This window comes from Triturus cristatus, chromosome 5_2 (genome assembly GCF_964204655.1).
Source record: "Triturus cristatus chromosome 5_2, aTriCri1.1, whole genome shotgun sequence".
Classification (NCBI taxonomy): domain Eukaryota; kingdom Metazoa; phylum Chordata; class Amphibia; order Caudata; family Salamandridae; genus Triturus; species Triturus cristatus.
Genome location: NC_140588.1, coordinates 574,811,822 through 574,833,072, shown reverse-complemented (window position 1 = coordinate 574,833,072; position 21,251 = coordinate 574,811,822). Strand labels below are relative to the sequence as shown.

The 21,251-nt window shown below is 53.3% G+C and overlaps 11 non-coding genes across 11 annotated transcripts; all 11 read left to right on the top strand.

The window, feature by feature from the left end:
* The first annotated feature begins 311 nt into the window (after positions 1-311).
* On the top strand, positions 312-383 carry TRNAE-UUC (transfer RNA glutamic acid (anticodon UUC)). Its single transcript has one exon. It is a non-coding gene; the product is annotated as a tRNA-Glu (tRNA).
* Positions 384-2,531: 2,148 nt separating this feature from the next.
* Positions 2,532-2,603, top strand: TRNAE-UUC (transfer RNA glutamic acid (anticodon UUC)). The gene has a single exon. It is a non-coding gene; the product is annotated as a tRNA-Glu (tRNA).
* Positions 2,604-3,233: 630 nt separating this feature from the next.
* Positions 3,234-3,305, top strand: TRNAE-CUC (transfer RNA glutamic acid (anticodon CUC)). The gene has a single exon. It is a non-coding gene; the product is annotated as a tRNA-Glu (tRNA).
* Positions 3,306-4,757: 1,452 nt separating this feature from the next.
* Positions 4,758-4,829, top strand: TRNAE-UUC (transfer RNA glutamic acid (anticodon UUC)). Its single transcript has one exon. It is a non-coding gene; the product is annotated as a tRNA-Glu (tRNA).
* A 2,148-nt stretch (positions 4,830-6,977) lies between these two features.
* Positions 6,978-7,049, top strand: TRNAE-UUC (transfer RNA glutamic acid (anticodon UUC)). Its single transcript has one exon. It is a non-coding gene; the product is annotated as a tRNA-Glu (tRNA).
* A 630-nt stretch (positions 7,050-7,679) lies between these two features.
* Positions 7,680-7,751, top strand: TRNAE-CUC (transfer RNA glutamic acid (anticodon CUC)). Its single transcript has one exon. It is a non-coding gene; the product is annotated as a tRNA-Glu (tRNA).
* Positions 7,752-9,203: 1,452 nt separating this feature from the next.
* Positions 9,204-9,275, top strand: TRNAE-UUC (transfer RNA glutamic acid (anticodon UUC)). The gene has a single exon. It is a non-coding gene; the product is annotated as a tRNA-Glu (tRNA).
* A 630-nt stretch (positions 9,276-9,905) lies between these two features.
* Positions 9,906-9,977, top strand: TRNAE-CUC (transfer RNA glutamic acid (anticodon CUC)). Its single transcript has one exon. It is a non-coding gene; the product is annotated as a tRNA-Glu (tRNA).
* A 1,452-nt stretch (positions 9,978-11,429) lies between these two features.
* On the top strand, positions 11,430-11,501 carry TRNAE-UUC (transfer RNA glutamic acid (anticodon UUC)). Its single transcript has one exon. It is a non-coding gene; the product is annotated as a tRNA-Glu (tRNA).
* Positions 11,502-13,655: 2,154 nt separating this feature from the next.
* Positions 13,656-13,727, top strand: TRNAE-UUC (transfer RNA glutamic acid (anticodon UUC)). Its single transcript has one exon. It is a non-coding gene; the product is annotated as a tRNA-Glu (tRNA).
* A 2,154-nt stretch (positions 13,728-15,881) lies between these two features.
* TRNAE-UUC (transfer RNA glutamic acid (anticodon UUC)) lies at positions 15,882-15,953 on the top strand. Its single transcript has one exon. It is a non-coding gene; the product is annotated as a tRNA-Glu (tRNA).
* Positions 15,954-21,251: the final 5,298 nt, after the last annotated feature.

Sequence of the window (21,251 nt, the reverse complement as noted above, 5' to 3'; positions counted from 1 at the left end):
TCGAACCCATGCGGACAACTGTCCATTGGATCTTAAGTCCAACGCCTTAACCACTCGGCCACCCTGGTGAGACCCTAGGCCCTGCCTTACTCAGCTCCCTTTTCATGCTGGCTGCTCCAGCGCAGGCTGTCCAGCAAGAGGTGATTGCAGAGTAAAAAGGCTTTTGCAGGAGGATAAAGGTAATTGCTTATGACAAACACACTGTGTGACACCTAACTTTTCCCCACTCGTACTTTATGGGCAATCTATACAGTGGAGTTAGCTTAGTCACAATAAGGAAGTGAGCAAGGCAGGCTCACAAGAGCATCTCCTCCCTGGTGGTCTAGTGGCTAGGATTCGGCGCTTTCACCGCCGCGGCCCGGGTTCGATTCCCGGTCAGGGAAGATCCCTCTAAGACGTAGACGTGCGTAATTTGTCCACGCAGCTCAGCTTTTTTTAATCGAAGGTCCTTAAAAAGGCACCCCGACCTATAGACGAAAGCAGAGGAAAGGGGCTGGGTCCCCTGTGTCCCAGGTTGCTTTGCTCCCATTGCCCTCAGCCACCTTCATGCGCACGCAGTCCCCCACCCAGTCAGGTGCTCTATGTGGGCGTAAAGTGCAGTACCAGCTCATCAGAAAGGTAAATTGCTGGAAAACCCGGCTGCGATGTATACATCTACTTTGGAGCACTCTTCTCCCTTGCACTCTTGAATCGGTCATTCGCAATGTATTCTTCCAGCAAGCTGAATAACGAGGTAGGTGTGAGAAGGTGTACCAGCTGTCTTTGAGCTATCAGCGGCCACTAGGTGTCCCTCTTGTGATTTCCCGGGGATCCCGATTGTACAGGAATTCGTCGGTTCAGTAGCACGGGGGAGGGGATGGCCTGTGCTTGGAAGTGACAAACAGTCTGGTGGAATCATGAGTGTTTTTTCAAGTTCTGATTCATATTCGCTGTAGAATAAAATATGCTTTCAGCCCCCATGAGCTTTGTCACTAGGAGAGCAGTGTAGGAACTTTTGCTGTATGGCTCTGGGTTCCCTGGTGGTCTAGTGGTTAGGATTCGGCGCTCTCACCGCTGCGGCCCGGGTTCGATTCCCGGTCAGGGAACAGTCCTTCTTCTGCCCTTGAATGCTTTTCCTTCCCGCAGGTCAGGGCTTCTCAAAATGAATTTGCTTTTCTGACAAACAGTTTGCCTAGCATCCCGCAATCTGGCTCCTAATTTGCTTTTCGCAAGGTTCCCTTTGAGTTGCTTTCCTCGGCGGGAGGAAAATCTCTTGTGCAAGGCTCTTGAGGAAGTGAGATTCTGTATTCCGAGGTGCGCTTCTTTTCGTAGGCTTCTGACCACATGGTGTGCGGCAGGAAGTCATCTTTGACAGGGCCGCAGGCTTTGTCTCCAAATGGCATCCCGGACCCACTGCAACCCACCTTTTTGCTGAAACGGAAGTCTGGTTCAGGGTAAGAAAAAGCTGAGCTGCACGTACCGAAAGCAGCAGAGCCCAGCGGCGGAGAGGGTGTGGCCAGGGCTGTCTGATTTGCATAGTGACCAGTGGCATCTTGGGAATGTACAGGCTTTGGAGCCTAACGGGTGCTGCAGGGGTCTGCCTGGCCGGAGAAATGCCTGTCTGGCGCTCCCCTCAGGACACACGTGTCTTCCGTTCGAGCATGGAGGGTGAGGGACATGGGTCACCCTCATATACAGGGGTGTGGGCATGGGCAGGATGGGGCGTGGGGGACCCGTCAGGGCATTGCCCGTTTGGAAGCCCGTTCGGAAGGCAAGAGGAGGCGGAGGCGGGAATCTCTGCTCAATTTTTTCCCGAGGCCTGGGGACAAGCCTTTGCACATTTGATCCAGCCGGGCCTGCATCAGCAGATCCTGCTCCGATGGCAAGGGAGAGCCTGCAGGTGTAAATCAAAGAAAGGGGAGAAATCCGCAAGAGGCGGGTTAACAAATTCCAGTGGCAGGCCCATGTTCCCCAGGAAGCAAGTACTTCCTCCTGCTCCCTTCAGTGGGAAAAGACATAGGAGGTGTATTTCTCTAAGCAGGGGCTCTGCGTAGGTGGCACTGCATTGCTTTGGGAAGCATCCATGCTAAGTGCAGAGTAGCAGCAGACCCCACAGCTGAGACGTGAATTGGGACTGTTAAGGAAGGGCACTGGGAGGGTGAGGAGGGCAGAGGAAAATGCTTTAAAAAAGCATCTGCAAGTTCCTACACACCCGCTGAAAACCCATACCAGGGATGGGGCTCGAACCCATGCGGACAACTGTCCATTGGATCTTAAGTCCAACGCCTTAACCACTCGGCCACCCTGGTGAGACCCCAGGCCCTGCCTTACTCAGCTCCCTTTTCATGCTGGCTGCTCCAGCGCAGGCTGTCCAGCAAGAGGTGATTGCAGAGTAAAAAGGCTTTTGCAGGAGGATAAAGGTAATTGCTTATGACAAACACACTGTGTGACACCTAACTTTTCCCCACTCGTACTTTATGGGCAATCTATACAGTGGAGTTAGCTTAGTCACAATAAGGAAGTGAGCAAGGCAGGCTCACAAGAGCATCTCCTCCCTGGTGGTCTAGTGGCTAGGATTCGGCGCTTTCACCGCCGCGGCCCGGGTTCGATTCCCGGTCAGGGAAGATCCCTCTAAGACGTAGACGTGCGTAATTTGTCCACGCAGCTCAGCTTTTTTTAATCGAAGGTCCTTAAAAAGGCACCCCGACCTATAGACGAAAGCAGAGGAAAGGGGCTGGGTCCCCTGTGTCCCAGGTTGCTTTGCTCCCATTGCCCTCAGCCACCTTCATGCGCACGCAGTCCCCCACCCAGTCAGGTGCTCTATGTGGGCGTAAAGTGCAGTACCAGCTCATCAGAAAGGTAAATTGCTGGAAAACCCGGCTGCGATGTATACATCTACTTTGGAGCACTCTTCTCCCTTGCACTCTTGAATCGGTCATTCGCAATGTATTCTTCCAGCAAGCTGAATAACGAGGTAGGTGTGAGAAGGTGTACCAGCTGTCTTTGAGCTATCAGCGGCCACTAGGTGTCCCTCTTGTGATTTCCCGGGGATCCCGATTGTACAGGAATTCGTCGGTTCAGTAGCACGGGGGAGGGGATGGCCTGTGCTTGGAAGTGACAAACAGTCTGGTGGAATCATGAGTGTTTTTTCAAGTTCTGATTCATATTCGCTGTAGAATAAAATATGCTTTCAGCCCCCATGAGCTTTGTCACTAGGAGAGCAGTGTAGGAACTTTTGCTGTATGGCTCTGGGTTCCCTGGTGGTCTAGTGGTTAGGATTCGGCGCTCTCACCGCCGCGGCCCGGGTTCGATTCCCGGTCAGGGAACAGTCCTTCTTCTGCCCTTGAATGCTTTTCCTTCCCGCAGGTCAGGGCTTCTCAAAATGAATTTGCTTTTCTGACAAACAGTTTGCCTAGCATCCCGCAATCTGGCTCCTAATTTGATTTTCGCAAGGTTCCCTTTGAGTTGCTTTCCTCGGCGGGAGGAAAATCTCTTGTGCAAGGCTCTTGAGGAAGTGAGATTCTGTATTCCGAGGTGCGCTTCTTTTCGTAGGCTTCTGACCACATGGTGTGCGGCAGGAAGTCATCTTTGACAGGGCCGCAGGCTTTGTCTCCAAATGGAATCCCGGACCCACTGCAACCCACCTTTTTGCTGAAACGGAAGTCTGGTTCAGGGTAAGAAAAAGCTGAGCTGCACGTACCGAAAGCAGCAGAGCCCAGCGGCGGAGAGGGTGTGGCCAGGGCTGTCTGATTTGCATAGTGACCAGTGGCATCTTGGGAATGTACAGGCTTTGGAGCCTAACGGGTGCTGCAGGGGTCTGCCTGGCCGGAGAAATGCCTGTCTGGCGCTCCCCTCAGGACACACGTGTCTTCCGTTCGAGCATGGAGGGTGAGGGACATGGGTCACCCTCATATACAGGGGTGTGGGCATGGGCAGGATGGGGCGTGGGGGACCCGTCAGGGCATTGCCCGTTTGGAAGCCCGTTCGGAAGGCAAGAGGAGGCGGAGGCGGAGGCGGGAATCTCTGCTCAATTTTTTCCCGAGGCCTGGGGACAAGCCTTTGCACATTTGATCCAGCCGGGCCTGCATCAGCAGATCCTGCTCCGATGGCAAGGGAGAGCCTGCAGGTGTAAATCAAAGAAAGGGGAGAAATCCGCAAGAGGCGGGTTAACAAATTCCAGTGGCAGGCCCATGTTCCCCAGGAAGCAAGTACTTCCTCCTGCTCCCTTCAGTGGGAAAAGACATAGGAGGTGTATTTCTCTAAGCAGGGGCTCTGCGTAGGTGGCACTGCATTGCTTTGGGAAGCATCCATGCTAAGTGCAGAGTAGCAGCAGACCCCACAGCTGAGACGTGAATTGGGACTGTTAAGGAAGGGCACTGGGAGGGTGAGGAGGGCAGAGGAAAATGCTTTAAAAAAGCATCTGCAAGTTCCTACACACCCGCTGAAAACCCATACCAGGGATGGGGCTCGAACCCATGCGGACAACTGTCCATTGGATCTTAAGTCCAACGCCTTAACCACTCGGCCACCCTGGTGAGACCCTAGGCCCTGCCTTACTCAGCTCCCTTTTCATGCTGGCTGCTCCAGCGCAGGCTGTCCAGCAAGAGGTGATTGCAGAGTAAAAAGGCTTTTGCAGGAGGATAAAGGTAATTGCTTATGACAAACACACTGTGTGACACCTAACTTTTCCCCACTCGTACTTTATGGGCAATCTATACAGTGGAGTTAGCTTAGTCACAATAAGGAAGTGAGCAAGGCAGGCTCACAAGAGCATCTCCTCCCTGGTGGTCTAGTGGCTAGGATTCGGCGCTTTCACCGCCGCGGCCCGGGTTCGATTCCCGGTCAGGGAAGATCCCTCTAAGACGTAGACGTGCGTAATTTGTCCACGCAGCTCAGCTTTTTTTAATCGAAGGTCCTTAAAAAGGCACCCCGACCTATAGACGAAAGCAGAGGAAAGGGGCTGGGTCCCCTGTGTCCCAGGTTGCTTTGCTCCCATTGCCCTCAGCCACCTTCATGCGCACGCAGTCCCCCACCCAGTCAGGTGCTCTATGTGGGCGTAAAGTGCAGTACCAGCTCATCAGAAAGGTAAATTGCTGGAAAACCCGGCTGCGATGTATACATCTACTTTGGAGCACTCTTCTCCCTTGCACTCTTGAATCGGTCATTCGCAATGTATTCTTCCAGCAAGCTGAATAACGAGGTAGGTGTGAGAAGGTGTACCAGCTGTCTTTGAGCTATCAGCGGCCACTAGGTGTCCCTCTTGTGATTTCCCGGGGATCCCGATTGTACAGGAATTCGTCGGTTCAGTAGCACGGGGGAGGGGATGGCCTGTGCTTGGAAGTGACAAACAGTCTGGTGGAATCATGAGTGTTTTTTCAAGTTCTGATTCATATTCGCTGTAGAATAAAATATGCTTTCAGCCCCCATGAGCTTTGTCACTAGGAGAGCAGTGTAGGAACTTTTGCTGTATGGCTCTGGGTTCCCTGGTGGTCTAGTGGTTAGGATTCGGCGCTCTCACCGCTGCGGCCCGGGTTCGATTCCCGGTCAGGGAACAGTCCTTCTTCTGCCCTTGAATGCTTTTCCTTCCCGCAGGTCAGGGCTTCTCAAAATGAATTTGCTTTTCTGACAAACAGTTTGCCTAGCATCCCGCAATCTGGCTCCTAATTTGATTTTCGCAAGGTTCCCTTTGAGTTGCTTTCCTCGGCGGGAGGAAAATCTCTTGTGCAAGGCTCTTGAGGAAGTGAGATTCTGTATTCCGAGGTGCGCTTCTTTTCGTAGGCTTCTGACCACATGGTGTGCGGCAGGAAGTCATCTTTGACAGGGCCGCAGGCTTTGTCTCCAAATGGCATCCCGGACCCACTGCAACCCACCTTTTTGCTGAAACGGAAGTCTGGTTCAGGGTAAGAAAAAGCTGAGCTGCACGTACCGAAAGCAGCAGAGCCCAGCGGCGGAGAGGGTGTGGCCAGGGCTGTCTGATTTGCATAGTGACCAGTGGCATCTTGGGAATGTACAGGCTTTGGAGCCTAACGGGTGCTGCAGGGGTCTGCCTGGCCGGAGAAATGCCTGTCTGGCGCTCCCCTCAGGACACACGTGTCTTCCGTTCGAGCATGGAGGGTGAGGGACATGGGTCACCCTCATATACAGGGGTGTGGGCATGGGCAGGATGGGGCGTGGGGGACCCGTCAGGGCATTGCCCGTTTGGAAGCCCGTTCGGAAGGCAAGAGGAGGCGGAGGCGGGAATCTCTGCTCAATTTTTTCCCGAGGCCTGGGGACAAGCCTTTGCACATTTGATCCAGCCGGGCCTGCATCAGCAGATCCTGCTCCGATGGCAAGGGAGAGCCTGCAGGTGTAAATCAAAGAAAGGGGAGAAATCCGCAAGAGGCGGGTTAACAAATTCCAGTGGCAGGCCCATGTTCCCCAGGAAGCAAGTACTTCCTCCTGCTCCCTTCAGTGGGAAAAGACATAGGAGGTGTATTTCTCTAAGCAGGGGCTCTGCGTAGGTGGCACTGCATTGCTTTGGGAAGCATCCATGCTAAGTGCAGAGTAGCAGCAGACCCCACAGCTGAGACGTGAATTGGGACTGTTAAGGAAGGGCACTGGGAGGGTGAGGAGGGCAGAGGAAAATGCTTTAAAAAAGCATCTGCAAGTTCCTACACACCCGCTGAAAACCCATACCAGGGATGGGGCTCGAACCCATGCGGACAACTGTCCATTGGATCTTAAGTCCAACGCCTTAACCACTCGGCCACCCTGGTGAGACCCTAGGCCCTGCCTTACTCAGCTCCCTTTTCATGCTGGCTGCTCCAGCGCAGGCTGTCCAGCAAGAGGTGATTGCAGAGTAAAAAGGCTTTTGCAGGAGGATAAAGGTAATTGCTTATGACAAACACACTGTGTGACACCTAACTTTTCCCCACTCGTACTTTATGGGCAATCTATACAGTGGAGTTAGCTTAGTCACAATAAGGAAGTGAGCAAGGCAGGCTCACAAGAGCATCTCCTCCCTGGTGGTCTAGTGGCTAGGATTCGGCGCTTTCACCGCCGCGGCCCGGGTTCGATTCCCGGTCAGGGAAGATCCCTCTAAGACGTAGACGTGCGTAATTTGTCCACGCAGCTCAGCTTTTTTTAATCGAAGGTCCTTAAAAAGGCACCCCGACCTATAGACGAAAGCAGAGGAAAGGGGCTGGGTCCCCTGTGTCCCAGGTTGCTTTGCTCCCATTGCCCTCAGCCACCTTCATGCGCACGCAGTCCCCCACCCAGTCAGGTGCTCTATGTGGGCGTAAAGTGCAGTACCAGCTCATCAGAAAGGTAAATTGCTGGAAAACCCGGCTGCGATGTATACATCTACTTTGGAGCACTCTTCTCCCTTGCACTCTTGAATCGGTCATTCGCAATGTATTCTTCCAGCAAGCTGAATAACGAGGTAGGTGTGAGAAGGTGTACCAGCTGTCTTTGAGCTATCAGCGGCCACTAGGTGTCCCTCTTGTGATTTCCCGGGGATCCCGATTGTACAGGAATTCGTCGGTTCAGTAGCACGGGGGAGGGGATGGCCTGTGCTTGGAAGTGACAAACAGTCTGGTGGAATCATGAGTGTTTTTTCAAGTTCTGATTCATATTCGCTGTAGAATAAAATATGCTTTCAGCCCCCATGAGCTTTGTCACTAGGAGAGCAGTGTAGGAACTTTTGCTGTATGGCTCTGGGTTCCCTGGTGGTCTAGTGGTTAGGATTCGGCGCTCTCACCGCCGCGGCCCGGGTTCGATTCCCGGTCAGGGAACAGTCCTTCTTCTGCCCTTGAATGCTTTTCCTTCCCGCAGGTCAGGGCTTCTCAAAATGAATTTGCTTTTCTGACAAACAGTTTGCCTAGCATCCCGCAATCTGGCTCCTAATTTGATTTTCGCAAGGTTCCCTTTGAGTTGCTTTCCTCGGCGGGAGGAAAATCTCTTGTGCAAGGCTCTTGAGGAAGTGAGATTCTGTATTCCGAGGTGCGCTTCTTTTCGTAGGCTTCTGACCACATGGTGTGCGGCAGGAAGTCATCTTTGACAGGGCCGCAGGCTTTGTCTCCAAATGGCATCCCGGACCCACTGCAACCCACCTTTTTGCTGAAACGGAAGTCTGGTTCAGGGTAAGAAAAAGCTGAGCTGCACGTACCGAAAGCAGCAGAGCCCAGCGGCGGAGAGGGTGTGGCCAGGGCTGTCTGATTTGCATAGTGACCAGTGGCATCTTGGGAATGTACAGGCTTTGGAGCCTAACGGGTGCTGCAGGGGTCTGCCTGGCCGGAGAAATGCCTGTCTGGCGCTCCCCTCAGGACACACGTGTCTTCCGTTCGAGCATGGAGGGTGAGGGACATGGGTCACCCTCATATACAGGGGTGTGGGCATGGGCAGGATGGGGCGTGGGGGACCCGTCAGGGCATTGCCCGTTTGGAAGCCCGTTCGGAAGGCAAGAGGAGGCGGAGGCGGAGGCGGGAATCTCTGCTCAATTTTTTCCCGAGGCCTGGGGACAAGCCTTTGCACATTTGATCCAGCCGGGCCTGCATCAGCAGATCCTGCTCCGATGGCAAGGGAGAGCCTGCAGGTGTAAATCAAAAAAAGGGGAGAAATCCGCAAGAGGCGGGTTAACAAATTCCAGTGGCAGGCCCATGTTCCCCAGGAAGCAAGTACTTCCTCCTGCTCCCTTCAGTGGGAAAAGACATAGGAGGTGTATTTCTCTAAGCAGGGGCTCTGCGTAGGTGGCACTGCATTGCTTTGGGAAGCATCCATGCTAAGTGCAGAGTAGCAGCAGACCCCACAGCTGAGACGTGAATTGGGACTGTTAAGGAAGGGCACTGGGAGGGTGAGGAGGGCAGAGGAAAATGCTTTAAAAAAGCATCTGCAAGTTCCTACACACCCGCTGAAAACCCATACCAGGGATGGGGCTCGAACCCATGCGGACAACTGTCCATTGGATCTTAAGTCCAACGCCTTAACCACTCGGCTACCCTGGTGAGACCCTAGGCCCTGCCTTACTCAGCTCCCTTTTCATGCTGGCTGCTCCAGCGCAGGCTGTCCAGCAAGAGGTGATTGCAGAGTAAAAAGGCTTTTGCAGGAGGATAAAGGTAATTGCTTATGACAAACACACTGTGTGACACCTAACTTTTCCCCACTCGTACTTTATGGGCAATCTATACAGTGGAGTTAGCTTAGTCACAATAAGGAAGTGAGCAAGGCAGGCTCACAAGAGCATCTCCTCCCTGGTGGTCTAGTGGCTAGGATTCGGCGCTTTCACCGCCGCGGCCCGGGTTCGATTCCCGGTCAGGGAAGATCCCTCTAAGACGTAGACGTGCGTAATTTGTCCACGCAGCTCAGCTTTTTTTAATCGAAGGTCCTTAAAAAGGCACCCCGACCTATAGACGAAAGCAGAGGAAAGGGGCTGGGTCCCCTGTGTCCCAGGTTGCTTTGCTCCCATTGCCCTCAGCCACCTTCATGCGCACGCAGTCCCCCACCCAGTCAGGTGCTCTATGTGGGCGTAAAGTGCAGTACCAGCTCATCAGAAAGGTAAATTGCTGGAAAACCCGGCTGCGATGTATACATCTACTTTGGAGCACTCTTCTCCCTTGCACTCTTGAATCGGTCATTCGCAATGTATTCTTCCAGCAAGCTGAATAACGAGGTAGGTGTGAGAAGGTGTACCAGCTGTCTTTGAGCTATCAGCGGCCACTAGGTGTCCCTCTTGTGATTTCCCGGGGATCCCGATTGTACAGGAATTCGTCGGTTCAGTAGCACGGGGGAGGGGATGGCCTGTGCTTGGAAGTGACAAACAGTCTGGTGGAATCATGAGTGTTTTTTCAAGTTCTGATTCATATTCGCTGTAGAATAAAATATGCTTTCAGCCCCCATGAGCTTTGTCACTAGGAGAGCAGTGTAGGAACTTTTGCTGTATGGCTCTGGGTTCCCTGGTGGTCTAGTGGTTAGGATTCGGCGCTCTCACCGCCGCGGCCCGGGTTCGATTCCCGGTCAGGGAACAGTCCTTCTTCTGCCCTTGAATGCTTTTCCTTCCCGCAGGTCAGGGCTTCTCAAAATGAATTTGCTTTTCTGACAAACAGTTTGCCTAGCATCCCGCAATCTGGCTCCTAATTTGATTTTCGCAAGGTTCCCTTTGAGTTGCTTTCCTCGGCGGGAGGAAAATCTCTTGTGCAAGGCTCTTGAGGAAGTGAGATTCTGTATTCCGAGGTGCGCTTCTTTTCGTAGGCTTCTGACCACATGGTGTGCGGCAGGAAGTCATCTTTGACAGGGCCGCAGGCTTTGTCTCCAAATGGCATCCCGGACCCACTGCAACCCACCTTTTTGCTGAAACGGAAGTCTGGTTCAGGGTAAGAAAAAGCTGAGCTGCACGTACCGAAAGCAGCAGAGCCCAGCGGCGGAGAGGGTGTGGCCAGGGCTGTCTGATTTGCATAGTGACCAGTGGCATCTTGGGAATGTACAGGCTTTGGAGCCTAACGGGTGCTGCAGGGGTCTGCCTGGCCGGAGAAATGCCTGTCTGGCGCTCCCCTCAGGACACACGTGTCTTCCGTTCGAGCATGGAGGGTGAGGGACATGGGTCACCCTCATATACAGGGGTGTGGGCATGGGCAGGATGGGGCGTGGGGGACCCGTCAGGGCATTGCCCGTTTGGAAGCCCGTTCGGAAGGCAAGAGGAGGCGGAGGCGGAGGCGGGAATCTCTGCTCAATTTTTTCCCGAGGCCTGGGGACAAGCCTTTGCACATTTGATCCAGCCGGGCCTGCATCAGCAGATCCTGCTCCGATGGCAAGGGAGAGCCTGCAGGTGTAAATCAAAGAAAGGGGAGAAATCCGCAAGAGGCGGGTTAACAAATTCCAGTGGCAGGCCCATGTTCCCCAGGAAGCAAGTACTTCCTCCTGCTCCCTTCAGTGGGAAAAGACATAGGAGGTGTATTTCTCTAAGCAGGGGCTCTGCGTAGGTGGCACTGCATTGCTTTGGGAAGCATCCATGCTAAGTGCAGAGTAGCAGCAGACCCCACAGCTGAGACGTGAATTGGGACTGTTAAGGAAGGGCACTGGGAGGGTGAGGAGGGCAGAGGAAAATGCTTTAAAAAAGCATCTGCAAGTTCCTACACACCCGCTGAAAACCCATACCAGGGATGGGGCTCGAACCCATGCGGACAACTGTCCATTGGATCTTAAGTCCAACGCCTTAACCACTCGGCCACCCTGGTGAGACCCTAGGCCCTGCCTTACTCAGCTCCCTTTTCATGCTGGCTGCTCCAGCGCAGGCTGTCCAGCAAGAGGTGATTGCAGAGTAAAAAGGCTTTTGCAGGAGGATAAAGGTAATTGCTTATGACAAACACACTGTGTGACACCTAACTTTTCCCCACTCGTACTTTATGGGCAATCTATACAGTGGAGTTAGCTTAGTCACAATAAGGAAGTGAGCAAGGCAGGCTCACAAGAGCATCTCCTCCCTGGTGGTCTAGTGGCTAGGATTCGGCGCTTTCACCGCCGCGGCCCGGGTTCGATTCCCGGTCAGGGAAGATCCCTCTAAGACGTAGACGTGCGTAATTTGTCCACGCAGCTCAGCTTTTTTTAATCGAAGGTCCTTAAAAAGGCACCCCGACCTATAGACGAAAGCAGAGGAAAGGGGCTGGGTCCCCTGTGTCCCAGGTTGCTTTGCTCCCATTGCCCTCAGCCACCTTCATGCGCACGCAGTCCCCCACCCAGTCAGGTGCTCTATGTGGGCGTAAAGTGCAGTACCAGCTCATCAGAAAGGTAAATTGCTGGAAAACCCGGCTGCGATGTATACATCTACTTTGGAGCACTCTTCTCCCTTGCACTCTTGAATCGGTCATTCGCAATGTATTCTTCCAGCAAGCTGAATAACGAGGTAGGTGTGAGAAGGTGTACCAGCTGTCTTTGAGCTATCAGCGGCCACTAGGTGTCCCTCTTGTGATTTCCCGGGGATCCCGATTGTACAGGAATTCGTCGGTTCAGTAGCACGGGGGAGGGGATGGCCTGTGCTTGGAAGTGACAAACAGTCTGGTGGAATCATGAGTGTTTTTTCAAGTTCTGATTCATATTCGCTGTAGAATAAAATATGCTTTCAGCCCCCATGAGCTTTGTCACTAGGAGAGCAGTGTAGGAACTTTTGCTGTATGGCTCTGGGTTCCCTGGTGGTCTAGTGGTTAGGATTCGGCGCTCTCACCGCTGCGGCCCGGGTTCGATTCCCGGTCAGGGAACAGTCCTTCTTCTGCCCTTGAATGCTTTTCCTTCCCGCAGGTCAGGGCTTCTCAAAATGAATTTGCTTTTCTGACAAACAGTTTGCCTAGCATCCCGCAATCTGGCTCCTAATTTGATTTTCGCAAGGTTCCCTTTGAGTTGCTTTCCTCGGCGGGAGGAAAATCTCTTGTGCAAGGCTCTTGAGGAAGTGAGATTCTGTATTCCGAGGTGCGCTTCTTTTCGTAGGCTTCTGACCACATGGTGTGCGGCAGGAAGTCATCTTTGACAGGGCCGCAGGCTTTGTCTCCAAATGGCATCCCGGACCCACTGCAACCCACCTTTTTGCTGAAACGGAAGTCTGGTTCAGGGTAAGAAAAAGCTGAGCTGCACGTACCGAAAGCAGCAGAGCCCAGCGGCGGAGAGGGTGTGGCCAGGGCTGTCTGATTTGCATAGTGACCAGTGGCATCTTGGGAATGTACAGGCTTTGGAGCCAAACGGGTGCTGCAGGGGTCCGCCTGGCCGGAGAAATGCCTCTCTGGCGCTCCCCTCTGGACACACGTGTCTTCCGTTCGAGCATGGAGGGTGAGGGACATGGGTCACCCTCATATACAGGGGTGTGGGCATGGGCAGGATGGGGCGTGGGGGACCCGTCAGGGCATTGCCCGTTTGGAAGCCCGTTCGGAAGGCAAGAGGAGGCGGAGGCGGAGGCGGGAATCTCTGCTCAATTTTTTCCCGAGGCCTGGGGACAAGCCTTTGCACATTTGATCCAGCCGGGCCTGCATCAGCAGATCCTGCTCCGATGGCAAGGGAGAGCCTGCAGGTGTAAATCAAAGAAAGGGGAGAAATCCGCAAGAGGCGGGTTAACAAATTCCAGTGGCAGGCCCATGTTCCCCAGGAAGCAAGTACTTCCTCCTGCTCCCTTCAGTGGGAAAAGACATAGGAGGTGTATTTCTCTAAGCAGGGGCTCTGCGTAGGTGGCACTGCATTGCTTTGGGAAGCATCCATGCTAAGTGCAGAGTAGCAGCAGACCCCACAGCTGAGACGTGAATTGGGACTGTTAAGGAAGGGCACTGGGAGGGTGAGGAGGGCAGAGGAAAATGCTTTAAAAAAGCATCTGCAAGTTCCTACACACCCGCTGAAAACCCATACCAGGGATGGGGCTCGAACCCATGCGGACAACTGTCCATTGGATCTTAAGTCCAACGCCTTAACCACTCGGCCACCCTGGTGAGACCCTAGGCCCTGCCTTACTCAGCTCCCTTTTCATGCTGGCTGCTCCAGCGCAGGCTGTCCAGCAAGAGGTGATTGCAGAGTAAAAAGGCTTTTGCAGGAGGATAAAGGTAATTGCTTATGACAAACACACTGTGTGACACCTAACTTTTCCCCACTCGTACTTTATGGGCAATCTATACAGTGGAGTTAGCTTAGTCACAATAAGGAAGTGAGCAAGGCAGGCTCACAAGAGCATCTCCTCCCTGGTGGTCTAGTGGCTAGGATTCGGCGCTTTCACCGCCGCGGCCCGGGTTCGATTCCCGGTCAGGGAAGATCCCTCTAAGACGTAGACGTGCGTAATTTGTCCACGCAGCTCAGCTTTTTTTAATCGAAGGTCCTTAAAAAGGCACCCCGACCTATAGACGAAAGCAGAGGAAAGGGGCTGGGTCCCCTGTGTCCCAGGTTGCTTTGCTCCCATTGCCCTCAGCCACCTTCATGCGCACGCAGTCCCCCACCCAGTCAGGTGCTCTATGTGGGCGTAAAGTGCAGTACCAGCTCATCAGAAAGGTAAATTGCTGGAAAACCCGGCTGCGATGTATACATCTACTTTGGAGCACTCTTCTCCCTTGCACTCTTGAATCGGTCATTCGCAATGTATTCTTCCAGCAAGCTGAATAACGAGGTAGGTGTGAGAAGGTGTACCAGCTGTCTTTGAGCTATCAGCGGCCACTAGGTGTCCCTCTTGTGATTTCCCGGGGATCCCGATTGTACAGGAATTCGTCGGTTCAGTAGCACGGGGGAGGGGATGGCCTGTGCTTGGAAGTGACAAACAGTCTGGTGGAATCATGAGTGTTTTTTCAAGTTCTGATTCATATTCGCTGTAGAATAAAATATGCTTTCAGCCCCCATGAGCTTTGTCACTAGGAGAGCAGTGTAGGAACTTTTGCTGTATGGCTCTGGGTTCCCTGGTGGTCTAGTGGTTAGGATTCGGCGCTCTCACCGCTGCGGCCCGGGTTCGATTCCCGGTCAGGGAACAGTCCTTCTTCTGCCCTTGAATGCTTTTCCTTCCCGCAGGTCAGGGCTTCTCAAAATGAATTTGCTTTTCTGACAAACAGTTTGCCTAGCATCCCGCAATCTGGCTCCTAATTTGATTTTCGCAAGGTTCCCTTTGAGTTGCTTTCCTCGGCGGGAGGAAAATCTCTTGTGCAAGGCTCTTGAGGAAGTGAGATTCTGTATTCCGAGGTGCGCTTCTTTTCGTAGGCTTCTGACCACATGGTGTGCGGCAGGAAGTCATCTTTGACAGGGCCGCAGGCTTTGTCTCCAAATGGCATCCCGGACCCACTGCAACCCACCTTTTTGCTGAAACGGAAGTCTGGTTCAGGGTAAGAAAAAGCTGAGCTGCACGTACCGAAAGCAGCAGAGCCCAGCGGCGGAGAGGGTGTGGCCAGGGCTGTCTGATTTGCATAGTGACCAGTGGCATCTTGGGAATGTACAGGCTTTGGAGCCTAACGGGTGCTGCAGGGGTCTGCCTGGCCGGAGAAATGCCTGTCTGGCGCTCCCCTCAGGACACACGTGTCTTCCGTTCGAGCATGGAGGGTGAGGGACATGGGTCACCCTCATATACAGGGGTGTGGGCATGGGCAGGATGGGGCGTGGGGGACCCGTCAGGGCATTGCCCGTTTGGAAGCCCGTTCGGAAGGCAAGAGGAGGCGGAGGCGGAGGCGGGAATCTCTGCTCAATTTTTTCCCGAGGCCTGGGGACAAGCCTTTGCACATTTGATCCAGCCGGGCCTGCATCAGCAGATCCTGCTCCGATGGCAAGGGAGAGCCTGCAGGTGTAAATCAAAGAAAGGGGAGAAATCCGCAAGAGGCGGGTTAACAAATTCCAGTGGCAGGCCCATGTTCCCCAGGAAGCAAGTACTTCCTCCTGCTCCCTTCAGTGGGAAAAGACATAGGAGGTGTATTTCTCTAAGCAGGGGCTCTGCGTAGGTGGCACTGCATTGCTTTGGGAAGCATCCATGCTAAGTGCAGAGTAGCAGCAGACCCCACAGCTGAGACGTGAATTGGGACTGTTAAGGAAGGGCACTGGGAGGGTGAGGAGGGCAGAGGAAAATGCTTTAAAAAAGCATCTGCAAGTTCCTACACACCCGCTGAAAACCCATACCAGGGATGGGGCTCGAACCCATGCGGACAACTGTCCATTGGATCTTAAGTCCAACGCCTTAACCACTCGGCCACCCTGGTGAGACCCTAGGCCCTGCCTTACTCAGCTCCCTTTTCATGCTGGCTGCTCCAGCGCAGGCTGTCCAGCAAGAGGTGATTGCAGAGTAAAAAGGCTTTTGCAGGAGGATAAAGGTAATTGCTTATGACAAACACACTGTGTGACACCTAACTTTTCCCCACTCGTACTTTATGGGCAATCTATACAGTGGAGTTAGCTTAGTCACAATAAGGAAGTGAGCAAGGCAGGCTCACAAGAGCATCTCCTCCCTGGTGGTCTAGTGGCTAGGATTCGGCGCTTTCACCGCCGCGGCCCGGGTTCGATTCCCGGTCAGGGAAGATCCCTCTAAGACGTAGACGTGCGTAATTTGTCCACGCAGCACAGCTTTTTTTAATCGAAGGTCCTTAAAAAGGCACCCCGACCTATAGACGAAAGCAGAGGAAAGGGGCTGGGTCCCCTGTGTCCCAGGTTGCTTTGCTCCCATTGCCCTCAGCCACCTTCATGCGCACGCAGTCCCCCACCCAGTCAGGTGCTCTATGTGGGCGTAAAGTGCAGTACCAGCTCATCAGAAAGGTAAATTGCTGGAAAACCCGGCTGCGATGTATACATCTACTTTGGAGCACTCTTCTCCCTTGCACTCTTGAATCGGTCATTCGCAATGTATTCTTCCAGCAAGCTGAATAACGAGGTAGGTGTGAGAAGGTGTACCAGCTGTCTTTGAGCTATCAGCGGCCACTAGGTGTCCCTCTTGTGATTTCCCGGGGATCCCGATTGTACAGGAATTCGTCGGTTCAGTAGCACGGGGGAGGGGATGGCCTGTGCTTGGAAGTGACAAACAGTCTGGTGGAATCATGAGTGTTTTTTCAAGTTCTGATTCATATTCGCTGTAGAATAAAATATGCTTTCAGCCCCCATGAGCTTTGTCACTAGGAGAGCAGTGTAGGAACTTTTGCTGTATGGCTCTGGGTTCCCTGGTGGTCTAGTGGTTAGGATTCGGCGCTTTCACTGCCGCGGCCCGGGTTCGATTCCCGGTCAGGGAACAGTCCTTCTTCTGCCCTTGAATGCTTTTCCTTCCCGCAGGTCAGGGCTTCTCAAAATGAATTTGCTTTTCTGACAAACAGTTTGCCTAGCATCCCGCAATCTGGCTCCTAATTTGATTTTCGCAAGGTTCCCTTTGAGTTGCTTTCCTCGGCGGGAGGAAAATCTCTTGTGCAAGGCTCTTGAGGAAGTGAGATTCTGTATTCCGAGGTGCGCTTCTTTTCGTAGGCTTCTGACCACATGGTGTGCGGCAGGAAGTCATCTTTGACAGGGCCGCAGGCTTTGTCTCCAAATGGCATCCCGGACCCACTGCAACCCACCTTTTTGCTGAAACGGAAGTCTGGTTCAGGGTAAGAAAAAGCTGAGCTGCACGTACCGAAAGCAGCAGAGCCCAGCGGCGGAGAGGGTGTGGCCAGGGCTGTCTGATTTGCATAGTGACCAGTGGCATCTTGGGAATGTACAGGCTTTGGAGCCTAACGGGTGCTGCAGGGGTCTGCCTGGCCGGAGAAATGCCTGTCTGGCGCTCCCTTCAGGACACACGTGTCTTCCGTTCGAGCATGGAGGGTGAGGGACATGGGTCACCCTCATATACAGGGGTGTGGGCATGGGCAGGATGGGGCGTGGGGGACCCGTCAGGGCATTGCCCGTTTGGAAGCCCGTTCGGAAGGCAAGAGGAGGCGGAGGCGGAGGCGGGAATCTCTGCTCAATTTTTTCCCGAGGCCTGGGGACAAGCCTTTGCACATTTGATCCAGCCGGACCTGCATCAGCAGATCCTGCTCCGATGGCAAGGGAGAGCCTGCAGGTGTAAATCAAAGAAAGGGGAGAAATCCGCAAGAGGCGGGTTAACAAATTCCAGTGGCAGGCCCATGTTCCCCAGGAAGCAAGTACTTCCTCCTGCTCCCTTCAGTGGGAAAAGACATAGGAGGTGTATTTCTCTAAGCAGGGGCTCTGCGTAGGTGGCACTGCATTGCTTTGGGAAGCATCCATGCTAAGTGCAGAGTAGCAGCAGACCCCACAGCTGAGACGTGAATTGGGACTGTTAAGGAAGGGCACTGGGAGGGTGAGGAAGGCAGAGGAAAATGCTTTAAAAAAGCATCTGCAAGTTCCTACACACCCGCTGAAAACCCATACCAGGGATGGGGCTCGAACCCATGCGGACAACTGTCCATTGGATCTTAAGTCCAACGCCTTAACCACTCGGCCACCCTGGTGAGACCCTAGGCCCTGCCTTACTCAGCTCCCTTTTCATGCTGGCTGCTCCAGCGCAGGCTGTCCAGCAAGAGGTGATTGCAGAGTAAAAAGGCTTTTGCAGGAGGATAAAGGTAATTGCTTATGACAAACACACTGTGTGACACCTAACTTTTCCCCACTCGTACTTTATGGGCAATCTATACAGTGGAGTTAGCTTAGTCACAATAAGGAAGTGAGCAAGGCAGGCTCACAAGAGCATCTCCTCCCTGGTGGTCTAGTGGCTAGGATTCGGCACTTTCACCGCCGCGGCCCGGGTTCGATTCCCGGTCAGGGAAGATCCCTCTAAGACGTAGACGTGCGTAATTTGTCCACGCAGCTCAGCTTTTTTTAATCGAAGGTCCTTAAAAAGGCACCCCGACCTATAGACGAAAGCAGAGGAAAGGGGCTGGGTCCCCTGTGTCCCAGGTTGCTTTGCTCCCATTGCCCTCAGCCACCTTCATGCGCACGCAGTCCCCCACCCAGTCAGGTGCTCTATGTGGGCGTAAAGTGCAGTACCAGCTCATCAGAAAGGTAAATTGCTGGAAAACCCGGCTGCGATGTATACATCTACTTTGGAGCACTCTTCTCCCTTGCACTCTTGAATCGGTCATTCGCAATGTATTCTTCCAGCAAGCTGAATAACGAGGTAGGTGTGAGAAGGTGTACCAGCTGTCTTTGAGCTATCAGCGGCCACTAGGTGTCCCTCTTGTGATTTCCCGGGGATCCCGATTGTACAGGAATTCGTCGGTTCAGTAGCACGGGGGAGGGGATGGCCTGTGCTTGGAAGTGACAAACAGTCTGGTGGAATCATGAGTGTTTTTTCAAGTTCTGATTCATATTCGCTGTAGAATAAAATATGCTTTCAGCCCCCATGAGCTTTGTCACTAGGAGAGCAGTGTAGGAACTTTTGCTGTATGGCTCTGGGTTCCCTGGTGGTCTAGTGGTTAGGATTCGGCGCTCTCACCGCCGCGGCCCGGGTTTGATTCCCGGTCAGGGAACAGTCCTTCTTCTGCCCTTGAATGCTTTTCCTTCCCGCAGGTCAGGGCTTCTCAAAATGAATTTGCTTTTCTGACAAACAGTTTGCCTAGCATCCCGCAATCTGGCTCCTAATTTGATTTTCGCAAGGTTCCCTTTGAGTTGGTTTCCTCGGCGGGAGGAAAATCTCTTGTGCAAGGCTCTTGAGGAAGTGAGATTCTGTATTCCGAGGTGCGCTTCTTTTCGTAGGCTTCTGACCACATGGTGTGCGGCAGGAAGTCATCTTTGACAGGCCCGCAGGCTTTGTCTCCAAATGGCATCCCGGACCCACTGCAACCCACCTTTTTGCTGAAACGGAAGTCTGGTTCAGGGTAAGAAAAAGCTGAGCTGCACGTACCGAAAGCAGCAGAGCCCAGCGGCGGAGAGGGTGTGGCCAGGGCTGTCTGATTTGCATAGTGACCAGTGGCATCTTGGGAATGTACAGGCTTTGGAGCCTAACGGGTGCTGCAGGGGTCTGCCTGGCCGGAGAAATGCCTGTCTGGCGCTCCCCTCAGGACACACGTGTCTTCCGTTCGAGCATGGAGGGTGAGGGACATGGGTCACCCTCATATACAGGGGTGTGGGCATGGGCAGGATGGGGCGTGGGGGACCCGTCAGGGCATTGCCCGTTTGGAAGCCCGTTCGGAAGGCAAGAGGAGGCGGAGGCGGAGGCGGGAATCTCTGCTCAATTTTTTCCCGAGGCCTGGGGACAAGCCTTTGCACATTTGATCCTGCCGGGCCTGCATCAGCAGATCCTGCTCCGATGGCAAGGGAGAGCCTGCAGGTGTAAATCAAAGAAAGGGGAGAAATCCGCAAGAGGCGGGTTAACAAATTCCAGTGGCAGGCCCATGTTCCCCAGGAAGCAAGTACTTCCTCCTGCTCCCTTCAGTGGGAAAAGACATAGGAGGTGTATTTCTCTAAGCAGGGGCTCTGCGTAGGTGGCACTGCATTGCTTTGGGAAGCATCCATGCTAAGTGCAGAGTAGCAGCAGACCCCACAGCTGAGACGTGAATTGGGACTGTTAAGGAAGGGCACTGGGAGGGTGAGGAAGGCAGAGGAAAATGCTTTAAAAAAGCATCTGCAAGTTCCTACACACCCGCTGAAAACCCATACCAGGGATGGGGCTCGAACCCATGCGGACAACTGTCCATTGGATCTTAAGTCCAACGCCTTAACCACTCGGCCACCCTGGTGAGACCCTAGGCCCTGCCTTACTCAGCTCCCTTTTCATGCTGGCTGCTCCAGCGCAGGCTGTCCAGCAAGAGGTGATTGCAGAGTAAAAAGGCTTTTGCAGGAGGATAAAGGTAATTGCTTATGACAAACACACTGTGTGACACCTAACTTTTCCCCACTCGTACTTTATGGGCAATCTATACAGTGGAGTTAGCTTAGTCACAATAAGGAAGTGAGCAAGGCAGGCTCACAAGAGCATCTCCTCCCTGGTGGTCTAGTGGCTAGGATTCGGCACTTTCACCGCCGCGGCCCGGGTTCGATTCCCGGTCAGGGAAGATCCCTCTAAGACGTAGACGTGCGTAATTTGTCCACGCAGCTCAGCTTTTTTTAATCGAAGGTCCTTAAAAAGGCACCCCGACCTATAGACGAAAGCAGAGGAAAGGGGCTGGGTCCCCTGTGTCCCAGGTTGCTTTGCTCCCATTGCCCTCAGCCACCTTCATGCGCACGCAGTCCCCCACCCAGTCAGGTGCTCTATGTGGGCGTAAAGTGCAGTACCAGCTCATCAGAAAGGTAAATTGCTGGAAAACCCGGCTGCGATGTATACATCTACTTTGGAGCACTCTTCTCCCTTGCACTCTTGAATCGGTCATTCGCAATGTATTCTTCCAGCAAGCTGAATAACGAGGTAGGTGTGAGAAGGTGTACCAGCTGTCTTTGAGCTATCAGCGGCCACTAGGTGTCCCTCTTGTGATTTCCCGGGGATCCCGATTGTACAGGAATTCGTCGGTTCAGTAGCACGGGGGAGGGGATGGCCTGTGCTTGGAAGTGACAAACAGTCTGGTGGAATCATGAGTGTTTTTTCAAGTTCTGATTCATATTCGCTGTAGAATAAAATATGCTTTCAGCCCCCATGAGCTTTGTCACTAGGAGAGCAGTGTAGGAACTTTTGCTGTATGGCTCTGGGTTCCCTGGTGGTCTAGTGGTTAGGATTCGGCGCTCTCACCGCCGCGGCCCGGGTTTGATTCCCGGTCAGGGAACAGTCCTTCTTCTGCCCTTGAATGCTTTTCCTTCCCGCAGGTCAGGGCTTCTCAAAATGAATTTGCTTTTCTGACAAACAGTTTGCCTAGCATCCCGCAATCTGGCTCCTAATTTGATTTTCGCAAGGTTCCCTTTGAGTTGGT